We start from the raw sequence: 15,562 nt of genomic DNA on the forward strand, positions 1-15,562 counted from the left end.
GGAACCCAAAGCATACAAACTGAAACCAGGATAAAGAATAAAATATAAAAGAAGGCTTACAACATTTAAGGAAACACCCTACTTGTATTTTTATATTTTAATAAGGTAAATATATAAACATAAAGAACACTTCTATGTAATATAATACAATTTTTCCTTGACATGACATATGACATCTAAACTACTCCAGAGATAAACTCACTTTATTAAGCAATGCGTATTCTAAATCGAGTTAAGTCATATTATAATAATTTACATGCAATAACATTTTCCATTTACAAAATGCTTTACACACCTTATCTCATTTTGTGCACACACACACATACACGCCCCTGAAATCTTAGAGGCATAGATATAATTATTTTCATTTCCTAGATAAGGAAATGCAAATCTCAGATTAAAGAGGCAGGAAGAGGCTCCTGGAGAACTCAGAGATGCTCTTAGCATAATATTTTCCCCACCACCCTGTGGGAAGCTATGAAGCTCAGCACTGTTAGACAAGAAAACACAACTGCAGATTCTCTGGCTTTGTGGCCTCAGTCAGGCCTCACAGCTCTTGCGAGGCATGGTCTTTCTCAACGAAATCATAGGCCATCTAAATTTTGCAGGAGGCATTCAACGCTTCACCAATCAGAGAAGCTGAAGACTTTCCTAAGTTGGAGGGAGGCATGTGGAAGGAGAGCTGAGGGCTTAGGCACCATAAAATAAAAATGGGCTGGCAACCTGAGAATGTGCTTCACTGGTTGAGCATAGTGGCTAACAATTTGGACCCTGGAGTTAGAAAAGCATGAGTTGCAATCTCTGCTCTGCTTCCTTCGCTGGTTGAACTTGAATGAATTACATACCTTTTCTGAGCCTGTTTTCACCTATGAAACAGGGCTTATAGGACAAATGGAATGGTATAAGGCATCTAAACATGTCACAGTGTTGAACACCCAATGACTATTAGTTATTAGGAACTTTTTGTCCTTTGGATGATATGAGACAGGTCAAAGGCATATATCATCTTCAGGGGAAATTTGGGTGAATTGAGTGGTTCCTGGATACAGAGTGAAGCTTTGCAGGATGTGAGTCGTTGCATATTTCACTGTGGGTCAACTGCACGTGCAGACTCCTGAAGAGATGCTCGTGCTGGGGGAGCTCCGTTCCTGCCACAGGAGCTTTTGGGGGGCTTTTTTTGGGCTGAGTACGGGGGACTTTATTGATGGTAAGTGAGAGGGTGAGGCTCCCTAGTCCCCTTGTTCTTCAGGGGTTCTAGAGTGGAAACTGTGTTGAGGGGGGATTCTCAGTGTGGTGGGGACTGAGTGGGAGCAGGGATTCCACGGCAGCTGAGGGTCTCTTTTCCTCTTGTTGTCTCGCTGGAGCTGGTGGTCTGGGGTCTCTTCTTCCTTGAAGGCCATGTGGACCATAAGGCTCCCTGTTACTGTAGCCAAATTCATTGTCATACCAAAACATGAGCTTGACAAAGTGGTCATTGAGGACAATGTCTGTTCAGCATAGAAGGTGGGAGAGTGTGTGTCACTGTTCACCTCAGAGGAGGCAGCCTGGTGCTCAGTGTAGCCCATGGTGCCCTTGAGGGCCCTCTGATGCCTGCTTCACCACCTTCTTGAAGTCCTCATATTTAGCAGGTTTCCCCAGACAGATTAGTTCTGTGACCGACATGTTGGCAGTAGGAACACAGAAGGCCATGCCAGTGAGATTCTTGCTCAGAGATTACCTTGCCCACAGCCTTGGGAGTGCCATTAGAGGCAGGGATTATGTTCTGGAGAACCCTATAGCCTTCATGCCACAGTTTCCCACAGGGGTCAACCACAGTTTTCTGGGTGGCAGTGATGGCATGAACTGTGGTCACGAGTCCCTCTATGATGCTGAGGTTGTCATGGATGACCTTGATCTGGGGGACTAAGCAGTTGGTTGTGCAGGAAGCATTCCTGATCACCATGAGGTTATTTGCTTACCTTTCATGGTTTGTGTCCATTACAAACATGGAAGCATCAGCAGATCAGGTAGAGATGATGACCCTTTTGGCTCCCCCATCTTGGTGAGCCCCAGCCTTCTCCAAGGTGGTGAAGATGTCGGTGGATTCAATGACATAATCAACATCAGCATCAGCCCATTTGATTTTGGTGGGATTGCACTCCTGAGAGGTGATGATGTGATTTCCATTGATGATAAGCTTCCATTCTCAAGGCTGATGTAGCTGTGGAACTTGCCATGTGTGGACTCATACTGGAATATGTGTATCATGTAGTTGAGGTCGATGAAGGGGTCATTGAGAGTGGACAATATTCACTTGGTCGGAGTTAAAAGCAGCCATGGTGACCGGATGCCCAATATGGCCAAATCCGTTTACTGCAGCCTCCACTTTCACTACTGGTCTCAGAGACGGGGCTGGCACTGCACAAAAAGATGTGGCTGTCTCGAATGGGAGGAGTAGAGCACTGGTCGTGCTTTGAGAAAGCTGCAGGTGCCTTGGAGCAAATAGAGAAGATAAACAGGTTACTAAATGCACCACAAATCTAAGCACTAAAACAATCAACACAGAGAGTCAAGGGCATGATTCTGCTGGGGAGATGATGTGGCAAGCTGGGCAGAGCTTCAGATAGGCCCTTTATGGTGCCATGGTGCCATCTGGTAGATGTGCCAAGAAAGACCCTCACATCACTTCCACAGTGTAAGATGTAAGATTTCTCACATCACTTCCACAGGTTGAATTCTAGCATTCCTTTACCACATTGACACAATGCTGGAGAAGTTCCTCCACCCTCCCCCACATCTGCCACCATGGATAAGATCATGGGTAACACAGTGTATACCAAATCTCCCTCGATTTATAAGTGGCGTAATCTTACAAGAGTATATATGATAGTCTTATCATTACCATTTAAAGCCCTTTTATGCAAACAAACAGGATTGCAATTAAGGGAGGGATTAAAACAGAATGGGGTATGTGGTGCTTGTCTAAATGTAATCTAACCACTACACTATTCATTTAGTGGAGTCTAATTACTAGCTTTATAATTACACTCCTCAAGAAAATTGTTTTAGTGATGGTTTTCTTAAACTGACTTGAGAAGATTTTTGCGCCAACATGAGCAGAACAAAAGGAATTTAATTTCAAAACAGGGGCAAAGGAAGGTTACTCAGGAGAAGAAAACCTCAGGAGCTGGGCTGCAGATTTTGAAATTCATGCAGAACAGAGCTCAGCTAGGAAAGGAACAGGCTGGCATCACAACACGAGAGGCGCAGGGAGCTATTCAATGACACTTCCAGATTCGGGTTATAAGGAAAGAACTTACAAGGGAAGCTTCTGGTCTCCAAATCTCTAACTTAAGGGGATCTGCAATGATTCTTACTTGTGTGTTGTACATGAAACCACCCTCCAGCTGTGGTCCCCGACCCACAGCATCAACATAAATCTAGAATCTCAGAATTTGCTGCAAAATTAATCAGAATCTGAATTTTCAACTAGTTCCCAGGTGAGCACACACCTATAACAATTTGAGGGAAACTGGTAAAAATGACTAGCTTGTGGTTCCAAATTGAAATTTTATGTTTTTTTTTCTTTTCTTAAATGTAACATATGCTCAATAAAGCAAAAAAGAACATGTGCATAGGAGTGTAAGGGGGAAAACTGTACCTGTAATTGCACTGCCCTGAGAGGACACCTGCTTGACTGTGGGTGGATTCTCTCCCAGTCTGTTGTTACACATATTGTTTTACATTTTAAGCTCAGGCTATAAATACAGTCTTGGGTTTTTCATATCGTGTTATAAATATTTTCTATATTCCAATCAAGTTTTGTTGACATTTGTCTGCATTCCACCATATGAGTGTATTTATTCATTGTTAAAAGTTTACAGTACCTTATTGTTGCTTTTGTAATTATAAATAATCCTCTCATGGAGGTGTTTATATTTTAACTTTTTTTCTATTAATTCATATGGTTAAATTTCTAGGATATGAAAATATTTAAATCTCTTGATAGAGATGATCTCTTCTAATTATAATATTCCTTGAAATAAGGTAAATTTTTTAAAAAGCATTTGAACTCTTTATTTCTCAGGGTCTTTTGAGTGGATGTTAATCTGTTTAATTATTGGGGTTCCTGAGAAAGTCTCTTTCTCCAAGGATGGTCAGTGGCTTGAACTCTGAATCAGTCTATTTTCTTTTTCTTTTTCTTTTTTTTTTTTTTTTGAGACAGAATCTCGCTTTGTTGCCCAGGCTGGAGTGCAGTAGTGTGATCTCGGCTCACTGCAACCTCTGCCACCTGCGTTCAAGCAATTCTGCTGCCTCAGCCTCCTGAGTAGCTGCTGTTACAGGTGATTGCCACCATGCCCGGCTAATTTTTGTATTTTTAGTAGAGACGGGGTTTCACCATGTTGACCAGGCTGGTCTCACTCCTGACCTCAGGTGACCCACCCGCCTTGGCTTCCCAAAGTGCAGGGATTACAGGCATGAGCCGCCACACCTGGCCAAGAATCAGTCTACTTTCTAGCACTTTTAGACTGGCAGAGCAGAGGATACCCACGCGCTACTGTTAAGTGAAGAGCTGCCACCAACTCTACTTTGTAAATAATCACTCAGTTCCTCCCAGGGTGAGTCTGTTACAGCAATGGGATGCCCAGGTTAAGTTTATGGAAAGACACTGACCTTGGAGCCAGACTGCACCAGAGTAAGTTCTGTCTCTGTCCCTGAGGCTGTGTGACATTGCCTAAGCTATTACTTATCTTAGTTCTGCCATAATCATCTTATCTATAATATTGTGTTAATAATGCCTCTTCCCCAGAATTGATGATTACATGATGTAAGAGATATTAAAGCGTCTAGCATGAGGCATAAGGTCTGCCCCCAAAATGGTTCCATACGTGGTAGGCGTTATTTTTCTTTCAATGTCAGGCGAGTGGATCCCGTATCCGCCATTCTTACACGGGGAGAAGTGGCAGATTGCTTTTTGTTGCCACCAGGATTATCTCTGAAGACTGTGTCTTTAATATATTTTTTGTGATGGAGTCTTGCTGTGTTGCCCAGGCTGGAGTACAGTAGTGCAGTCTCAGCTCACTGTAACCTCCACCATCCAGGTTCAAGCGATTCTCCTGCCTCAGCTTTCCGAGTAGTTGGGACTGCAGGCACCCGCCACCACACCCAGCTAATTTTTGTATTTTTAGTAGAGACGAGGTTTCACCATATTGGCCAGGCTGGTCTTGAACTCCTGACCTCAGGTGATCCACTCGCCTTGGCCTCCTAAAGTGCTGGGATTACAGGCATGAGCCACTGTGCCCAGCTGAAGATCATGTCTTTAAATACACGTTGAACTTCATTTAGAGAAATTAAGCTTTGCTTAATTTTTTTCAGTTAATACAAAACACTTTTGTTAGCAAGAATGTAGATAACTCAGTCTTGAATTCTGCCCTCAGTTAATGGGATAAGCCTCTTTCAGCCATACCAGAATGGTCAATGTGGAACAGGCAACAGGGACAGGACCCTCTTCTGTGGACTAGTGGCCCCAGGCATGAACGATCTGCATTTTCAGGCATAGGTCCTTCCTCTCAAAAATGGGAATCACTGCTGTGAAGTAAGTTTTCTTTAACTTATAGCTGTGTGCTCTAGACTTAGCCGCATGCTTAAATTTCAAATGTATGTCTCTTATTTACAATTCATTGAGCAGATTATTTTCATATATAAATATGTATAGGTAATAGAGAGAAGTTCATGACACATTCAATGAAAAATCATGTACATCCATACAGTTAAATGTCAATGGTGAATTTGTCTGGGCAGTGGTGTGTTAAGTAATTTACTATTGTTATTATTATTACTTATGTTTTACATTTTTCTAAAATGAATATGCCTTACATGTATAATTAAAACTAACGAGGAAAAGGACTTAAATTAATAAAAATAATCCCTTAGAGTAGAATTGTAAAGAGAAACTCTATTCATTTGTTAGATCGTCCTGCCGGTTGTTTCTCTTTGGTCAAAGGGCAGAAAATTGATTCATTTGAATTTTTAGTAGAGACAGGATTTCACCGTGTTAGCCAGGATGGTCTCGATCTCCTGACCTCGTGATCCACCCGCCTCGGCCTCCCAAAGTGCTGGGATTACAGGCGTGAGCCACCGCGCCCGGCAGAAAGTTGATTCATTTGAAAAGAAATTTCAGCTTTACTAGTATCTTTTTGCCGTGTTCACCTATGCCAAGCCCCTGTTCATAGGTTGGTGCCCAGTAGGCTTCCCTGGTGATGTTGACATGCAGGGGAAAGGCACTTAAGTTACAAAAATGAGGAAATGATATTCTTGCTAAATTCTATCTCAGTTATGCACAGAGGCTGAAGGAAGCCAGCATCGCCTGCCAATGACAGGTATCTCTTTAACAAATTAGGTATCACCTGCGCGGTGACGATGCGTCTGGTCCGGGAGCTCCTGAGCCTATTCTTCCCACAGCTTGCAGGACACCTTAAGACAAGCGCCAGCACCCCAGCCCAGTGATGGGGCTTCTTCAGGAAAGACTGAGCCAGCTCAATAGGTTCCTCCTTCGGGCCATTTACAGCACCCTTGTTTCATCTCATGTGACATTCATTAGAGGTGGACAACAGCAACAACAACAAACTGAAGCGGACCTCTGTCAGGAGTTCAGCTGAGCGGGAGAGAGAGCTGAGCTGCCCATGCTGGAGCTCACTGCATGCAAACCAGAATGAAAGAGGTGAGCCTTGGGCCATCCACTGTGATGGCACGAGCAGAGCAGGGGGTTGACCCAGGAAGGCGTCACCTCCCATCATTCTTTTCCTCCCTCCACGGGGTTGGGTCACTCGCCATCATGGCATGAGAAGGAGGCTGACCAGGGAAGGTGTCACCTCCCAACTTTCTGTTTTCCCTCCTGTGGGATTAGGTCACCCACTCTGATGGCACAAGCAGGGGCTGACCCAGGAAGGCATCACCTCCCATCATTCTGTTCCTCTCTCCTACGGGATTGGCTCACTCACTGTGATGGCACTAGCAGGAGGGTGACCCGGGAAGGTGTCACTTCCCATCATTTTGTTCCCCCCTTCATGGGATTGGCTCACTCATTGTCATGGCACGAGCAGGGGGCTGATCCAGGAAGGCGTCACCTCCCACCATTCTGTTCCTCCCTCCATGGGATTGGCTCACTCACTGTCACAGCATGAGCAGGAGGCTGACCCGGGAAGGTGTCACCTCCTAACTTTCTGTTCTCCCTCTTGTGGGGTTGGGTCACCCACCGTAATGGCACGAGCAGGGGGGCTGACCCAGGAAGGTGCCACCTCGCACTGTTCTGTTCCTCCCTCCTACAGGATTGGCTCACCCACTGGCACAATCCGGGAAGGCATTGCCTCCTAACTTTCTGTTCCTCCCTCCGTGGGACTGGCTCACTCACTGTGATGGCATGAGCAGGGGGCTGACCCAGGAAGGCGCCACCTCGCACTGTTCTCTTCCTCCCTCCTACGGGATTGGCTTACCCACTGTGATGGCACGATCCGGGAAGGCATTGCCTCCTAACTTTCTGTTCCTCCCTCCGTGGGACTGGCTCACTCACTGTGATGGCATGAGCAGGGGGCTGACCCGGGAAGGTGTCACCTCCCACCGTTCTGTTCGTCCCCACTGTGGGATGGTGCGCTGGTGGATCTGCACAGACATGGGGTCATCTCACTATTGAGGGAGTCCCCGAACAAAAGGCTCTGGCAGTTTAATAGACCCTGGGGCTGTGGAGACGAGGAGGGCAGGGGATAGGAGTGGAAGAGTCCTGAGCACTGAGTCAGAGTGGGGCAAAGGGTCTTCAGTCCCCAGCCTGCCACCCACTCCTCCTGATAAGGAGACTCTGCAGAGGCCCCCAAGGAAGACCTCAGCTGAAAGCCTCAGGTACGTACCTAGGAATGAAGATTCCCGGGCTAGGAACGCAGCTGTGTGAGAGCCTGGCTGACCATCAGGGTCCCAGCTCCCTGAAGAGCTTGCCATGCCCTGGCTGGACATGAAGCCTGCTGCGGGGAGGGCAGGCCCTGTTCCCTATGAGGCTTGCTGGATAAAGCCTTTGTAATCACCTGTGGTCAGGCCTGAAAAGTCACGTCGAATTTCAACCTAGAACTGGACTCCTTAACTTCAGTTACCAGCCCTGTGATCTGGGGCAAGTGACTCGATCCCTCTGTGCCTCCGCTTTCTCATTCTGTGAATTACAGATCATATTTTCCACTTCATATGAAAATATCAAAGCAGTTAACACATGTGCAGTGATTTTTACAAGCGTTCATGGGGAATCTTCCATGGGCTTTGGCCATCAGCAGTAGTCGTCTTAGCAGTGCTATAATAATGACGTGCATTTCTTGCCTCCGTATTTCCTTATCTCTTTCTAGTTTTGATGAATAATGGCAGGTTCTCGGCTTGTTTATCTTTTTGTTTTTCCCTCTACTGTGAGTGTTCCTACTCCTGTGTACTTACCAGGTTTCAGGAATGTTCCTGGGCTCTGGGAGTTTGCTGATCAGAACGCCAGATCCACTCATGTAGCAAATACTCACGGAGACCCAAGTATGTGCCACACTCTCAGATATGCTGGTTCTTTGGCACAGCCACATTAACTGGTTTGCAAAAGGAGTTCGTGCTGATTTCTCTGTGTTTCTGTGTGTATATGAGCCCAAACACAATAGCCTAGTTGTAGTATTTCCTGGGTGAATACTTGAATTCTTTTGCTTTTCTTTTCCAAAAGAATACCGAAAAATTTTTAGAATATATATGGGAGATTGTAAGTCTGGCATAAGCCTTGTCTCTAACAGCCCCCCTTGGATATCTGAGAGAGTAAATGTTTTCAAAGTTATTTCATTTCTGAATGCTATGGTTTTTCTCTCTCAAGTCAGTTTCTTTTTTCTTTTTAACTGAAGCCTATTTTTTCCTCAGGTGGCCATTACCAAGGGATTACAATATGGGTTTATAGTAACAATAACGGAAAGAGTTTTTCTTCTGTTCACCACCCGTCTGCAGAATTGCAGGAAGCCGACTCTCAACTCTGCCCCCATGGTTCCTGGGGTTTGAGGTGGTGCCTGATGTGCACTCACAAATGCAGATTTCCAGGCCACTACGTGGGACTCTTCTCTTCTGTCACGTCCAGTGGTGGCTCTTTAGGTCCAATGCCTCTGCCAAGATGTTCCTGGAGTTCTCACGTGGGCCATTGTGTGTTGTGAATATGTCTGAGTCAGGACCAGGTACATAATTTTCAGGGTCTGGTACAAAATGAAAATGCAGACATCATGTTAAACAAAACTCTTAAGGCCATGGCCAGCTGTGGTAGCTCACGCCTGTAATCCCAGCACTTTTGGAGGCTGAGGTGGGTGGATCACTTGAGGTTAGGAGTTCGAGCCCAGCCTGCCCAACATGGTGAAACACCGTCTCTACTAAAGATACAAAAATTAGCCAGGTGTGATGGTGGGTGCCTGTAATCCCAGCTACTCAGGAGGCTGAGGCAGGAGAATGGTTTGAACCAAGGAGGCAGAGGCTGCAGTGGTCTAAGATCATACCACTGCATGCCAGCCTGGGAGACAGAGCAAGACTCTACATCAAAAAAAAAAAAAAAAAAAAAAAAAAAAAAAAAAAGAAAAAAAAAGAAAAGAAAAGAAAAAAGAAAACTATTAAGGCCAGGAGTCTTGGCTCACCCCTATAATCCCAGTGCTTTGGGTGGCTGAGATGAAAAGATAGTTTGAGTCTCAGAGTTGGAGACCATCCTGGGTAACATAGTGAGACCCCGTCTCTAGATAAAACTTAAAAAATATTAGCCGGGCATGGTGGCGGACACCAGATACTCTAGGGGCCTAGGTGGGAGGATCCCTCGAGTTCAGGTATTCAAGGCTGCAGTGAGCTATGACAACATTGCACTCCAGCCTGGGCAAGAGAGTAAGACCCTGTCTGAAAAAAAACAAAAAAAACAAAAAAAAACCCACAAAAAACTATTAAACTATTAAGAATTTCAAGATGGCAACAGAACAGCAGAGTGTTAAACCAAGTGTGAGTCCCTCCTGCACACACTGCACCCATCATACACCATGAAGCTGGCCCTGTCCCTGTCCCAGTTCATTCTCATTCTTGAGTTTGGGTTACATTGCTCTCCAGGCCATGGGCGAGACGTCCTCGGTCTCCTGCCTTGATGTGGATGGTCACTGCACTGAAGTACAAAAGAAGGTGTTCTGCCCCTGTTTGCACTGAATGCTAATACTAGACCACAGGCAGTGTTGCCTCCTGCCTTTGATTCCTTACAGTTTCACATCTTGGAACTGGCCACCACCTGAGCTTGTTTCCTCTCATTTTAGGTTATGTCTCTGGGAGGAAAGCAAAGGACGTTATGGAAAAAACAGGACACAGAAATATTATTATTCATCAAATAGAGTCTGTTTGAAAAATCTGGCATTCCCAGCACAACGTCAGGAGCTATCCTAATCGCAAAACAAAGCAGAAGATGCAATCGGCGCTGACCCGGATCTCCTAAGAATCTTTAGGTGAAATAGACACCCAGGAAAGCAAACACAAGGAGGAATGCAATCCATTGTTAGTTTTTGTAGTATGGAATATAAGATTAAGAAAATTTCTAGGCCGGGTGCAGTGGCTCACTCCTGTAATCCCAGCACTTTGGGAGGCCAAGGCGGGTGGATCATGAGGTCAGGAGATCGAGACCATCCTGGCTAACACAGTGAAACCCTGTCTCTACTAGGGATAAAAAAAAAAAAAAAAAATTCTAGAAGTTAAAGGGGGGCAGTGGGGAGAGTCATGAAGCTATTACAAAAGAGAGAGGGTTTGAAGTGAGTCTGAAAGAATGTATAAACACCAGGTTGCCAGTAGGGAAATTATAGCTAACAATAACTTATTGTGTATTCCAGAGTAGCTAGGAGAGAAAATTTGTAATGATCCCAACAGGTACACAAAAACATACATGTTCGAGGTGACTGATAACTCAATTACCCTGAGTGGATCATGACACATTGTATAAAGGTATCAAAAGATCACCTGTACCCCAAAAATACGTGTAACCATTATATGTCATTAAAATAAATAAATAATTTTTAAGAGAAAAGAAAATTAGATTGTAAGAATGAAAGGAAGGTGTGATTATAATCAACCTAGAAAGTCAGTTTTAGCTCCCAAGTAGCATGGGGCTGTGGGTCTAGTTGTAAGGACTGTGGCTGCTGAAGAAACAGAGGCAGAGATGGAGTTGAGGTGGGACAGGAGAGGTCCTGGCTGCCTGAAGGGACTGTGCTGGGAGCCACATCACAGCAGGTCTTGAGTTCCAGGCACTTAACCCCTTCTTTTGCAAGAACCCCTGTAGGTGGCAACAGTGACATGGTGATGGAAGGGTAAATTTTGTCATGGTTTGGAGGAAAGAAAAATCCGAATCAGGGAAGCCAATACAACGGTATAGGTGACGCAGGAGAACATTGTTAGGATGAAAATTATAAGTTTAGGCATTAAAAAATGCCAATGAGGCCTGGTGCGGCGGCTCACTCCCATAATCCCAGCACTTTGGGATGCCGAGGTGGGCAGATCACGAGGTCAGGCATTCAAGACCAGCCTGGCAAGCACCATGAAAGCCCATCCCTACTAAAAATACAAAAAATTAATTAAGCCAGGTGTCTGTAATCCCATTTACTCAGGAGGCAGAGGCAGGAGAATCGCTTGAACCCAAGAGGCGGAGGTTGCAGTGAGCCGCGATTGCACCATTGCACTCTAGCCTGGGCGACAAGAGCGAAACTCCATCTCAAAAAAAAAAAAAAAAAAAAAAGGAAAAAAGAAAAAAGCCATTGAGCCTGGTGTGGTGGCTCACGTCTGTAATCCCAGCACTTTGGGAGGGAGGCTGAGGTGAGAGGATGGCCTAAGACCAGGAGTTCAAGACCAGCCTGGGCAACAGAGTGAGATGCCGTCTCTACTAAAAAATACTTTTTAAAAAAATGCCAGTAGAAATCATATTTTTGGGAAGTGAACTTCGAGCCCTTCAAACCAGGCTTTGTTGAGGATCCATGTACAGGTCTAAACCCCTTCCCAAGCCAGTCTGGGAGGCGTCTGAGGCTATTTTTGCTTTTAAGCCAAGGGCAAGGTAAAATTGGTAAATTTGTTTTCCTCACCTAGACAGAATTTAGTTTTGGTATTACGGTTTGAACAAACTGAAAGGGGCCCTATCCACAGTCTAGTCAACCCCCTCGTTTAACAGATGGGGAAACTGAGGCCCAGAGAAATAAAAACCTGTCTGTAGCCACTTGCCAGTGCCCAATGCCCCTCCAAAGTCTTCATCTCTCTACTTTTTAAAATAGGCACCTACTAATTTGTCATTTTGAAAATAATCTGAGCTACTCAATTATAATCACATGTTCACAATTTAAAACAAAAATTTTTTTTAATCTTTAAAAATGAAGCTCTTTAAAAATGAAGGGTTTTTTTTTTAGGCAACTATCAACAGACCAAGAGAGGAGATATTGGGTGGTGTTCAGCGTGGGGTCTGAGCAGAACCTTCCTAGTTCCTCAAAGGCATATCACACAACCAATGCCTTTGCCATTACAGCACCCAGGGAAAGTGGAAATCGATGTCCAGCACACTTGTATAAATAACAGAGGCTTCTTGCTGTGCCTACAGCAGTCTGGGGGCTCGGGCTGCCCCAGGTGTCATGTGGCTGCCCTGGGCGGAGGGATCCGTCTCTGTAGACACAGCCTTCCACGCAGAGCTCTCCTGCTGGGGAGACCAGACACAGCACACGACCTGGTTTTCCTGCACAGCAGGCCAGCTGCATGGCTTAGCCCACTGTGATGGAGGATGGGGACACCACGCGTGGCCATCACTCCTGGAGGTATGAAATCCTCTGCTGTCTGTCTGGAACTAAACACTGAGTTATTTGGGGGTTAGGCAGTAATCCGATCACAGCCATCACCTGTCTGCTTGACCTCACTCAGGGCTGGATTTCTGAGCCGTCTTTCTAGGAAGGTGGGATTTTCTGAAACGGGACTCTGAAAGCACAGGAGTTCCACATTAACTAGGCCAGCTCCTTGTGGGTCCTGCGGAATTATCTGCTGTCATGTGTCTCCCCAGCTTGATATCTGGTTCAATTGTAAATTACTCAAGAGAGGGTGAAATGAATTTGTCATCACCGGGCTGCGGGTTCATTTACGCAGCCAAGCAGCAGGGTGGTTTGACCGGCCTACCTGGAAAGCAGATGAACAAAACTCTTAAGATGTTAGTCCAGATGGAACAGATGCCTGGAAAATTACAGTGAGTGCTCACGTAGCCATGAGGGACGGCTCGAGGAACTTAGATTGCAAATACCCAGGACTGTGCTCACTCTTTTAGCTCAGTACTTAAGATTCAATAGGAATTAATGGTCAGTTGCAAAGACTGGACCAACAAGTATTTATGGGACTCATTTTTATCTAACTAGTGTATTCTCATTGTACTAGTATATTGATTGTTTTTCAGGACAGACTGTGTTTCGTAGTGTACCTGTTGTACTTTCTGTACAACTGTGTTGTTTATTCTGCTTAGTGTCAGAAGATGTGAATTTTTTTCACAGGGAAAAATAGCCATGGGAAGTAATATCTTTATATCTTTAGAATTCGTCTCCTGCCTCTGCTATTAGCTTATTCTATTGTTTGTTCATGTGCCTCTCTATCCCGTTAGATGATGAACTCCTTGGAGAAATCAAGAATGATATTTTATTCACCTCTGTGTTCTCCGAAGACTGTACAGTGCCTGCCCATAAGAGCACTCAAATATTGTTGGAATAAATTAACAAAAGAATAAGCACTCCCAAGAACTGTCTTTAAGAAAACACACACCATATTCGTGTGACTGCAAAAGCAATCAGTAGAGAAAAATTTTTAAATGCTTTATTTAAATTATGGAACCTTAGGAATTGGAAGGATAATTTCAAATTCCCCTCTTGAAGCAAAATCACACTTATAAGAAATGAAATCTATGTTTGGTTCGCCTGTTTTAAATAATTAAAAGGTATCAAAACAAATATAAAATAAAAATTAAATTTGTAAAGCCAAGGTGTATGTGTAAAGATATATATCCATGTGTACATGTCAAAATTTTTAATTTTTTTATGTGTTTCGAACGTTTTTTTAAAATCAGACCTAGAAAGAGGGCCCACTTAAAGGTATTTTTGAGTTTACTTTTGGTGTGACTCAGACAGTGTAGGATAGATGTAAGAGCTTGAGTTGGAGTGAGGAAATCAGTTCTTACTATTGTTGACTTATTCTGTGACCTTTTATATGTGCAGCATAATTCAATCATATTTTCAAATATTTATGTAAAACACTGCCTAAAGCATTGTGTTCGATGATTCATTTAACCTTTTAGCATCTCAGTTTTCTAATCTGTGCAAAGGGAATAATAATACCTAACTCATCCCAGAAAACCATTTTGGAATGATATTGAAAGCATCTCAAAAATAAAATCACTAGTATCTACAGGTAATGCATCAGCATTATTATTAAGCCTTCTTATTTGAAAGTCACTGCTTTGAACTGGATTGGATGACCCAGTGGCTTGGGTGGGAGCTGGGCTGGAGAAGGTTGATAGCAGGCCAGCTGGTTTTCTCCTGTTGTGATTTTGTTACCTCTCTGGAGTGCTTTTGATTTTTCTTTTCTTTTTTTTTTTTTTGAGACGGAGTCTTGCTCTGTCACCCAGGCTGGAGTGCAGTGGCGCGATCTCGGCTTACTGCAAGCTCCACCTCCCGGGTTCACGACATTCTCCTGCCTCAGCCTCCCGAGTAGCTGGGACTACAGGCGCCCGCCACCACGCCTGGCTATTTTTTTTTTTTTTTGTATTTTTTAGTAGAGACGGGGTTTCACCATGTTAGCCAGGATGGTCTCGATCTCCTGACCTCGTGATCCGCCCGTCTCGGCCTCCCAAAGTGCTGGGATTACAGGCTTGAGCCACCGCGCCCGGCCGCTTTTGATTTTTCATATCAACTGCAGTGACTCAGATGGGTCGACAGTCTCTCCAAACAGAAAACCTAGTTTTCCTACCAATGAGTTTGGCCTGGTCCCAGAAATTCACTCTAGACATGTAGGACCACATGATAAGACAACTGGAAAAGAGCTCATCTATCTAGTCCAAAATTGTAATGAATTTGTGGGTTATGAAATCTATTTAGTGGGTTGTGGCCAACATTTAGAAAATATAGATTAGACCAGAAAATATCAGAGTTTTGCAATCTTTCATTTCAGCTACATGTGTGTATCACAGTGTGCAGTGTTTCTTACTACCAAACATTTTTGCAAAATTCTAATAGTTCCATTCCCATATCTGACAAATGAAAGTAAGGAGCCCAGAAAAGTAATGTTAGGTCAACTATTTAGAGACAGCCGGGACATAAATTTAAATGTCCAGACTTCTGGTTTCGTGCTTTTTCCATTTTGAAGACCTGGAAAGACACAATAGAAGGAATAGTGAAGGACATAAGTTCAAGTCTGGTGCTTAAAAACTGTGTAAAGTGCAAGTTGCTTACTCCAGAGGCTTCATTATTCTTATTTCTAAAATAAAGTGAATGGGACTATCCACTTCCTTACTAGATTATTGGAAGAA

The 15,562-nt window shown here is 44.2% G+C and overlaps 1 long non-coding RNA gene across 1 annotated transcript; it reads right to left on the reverse strand.

Annotated features, from left to right (window-relative positions):
* Nucleotides 1–82: 82 nt before the first annotated feature.
* LOC135965008 (uncharacterized) lies at nucleotides 83–9,581 on the reverse strand. Its single transcript, XR_010577822.1, has 2 exons — nucleotides 7,881–9,581; nucleotides 83–2,471 (listed from the first exon to the last, which is right to left on the reverse strand). It is a non-coding gene; the product is annotated as an uncharacterized lncRNA (long non-coding RNA).
* Between the last annotated feature and the right edge of the window lie 5,981 nt (nucleotides 9,582–15,562).

This window comes from Macaca fascicularis, chromosome 9, assembly GCF_037993035.2.
Source record: "Macaca fascicularis isolate 582-1 chromosome 9, T2T-MFA8v1.1".
Classification (NCBI taxonomy): Eukaryota; Metazoa; Chordata; class Mammalia; order Primates; family Cercopithecidae; genus Macaca; species Macaca fascicularis.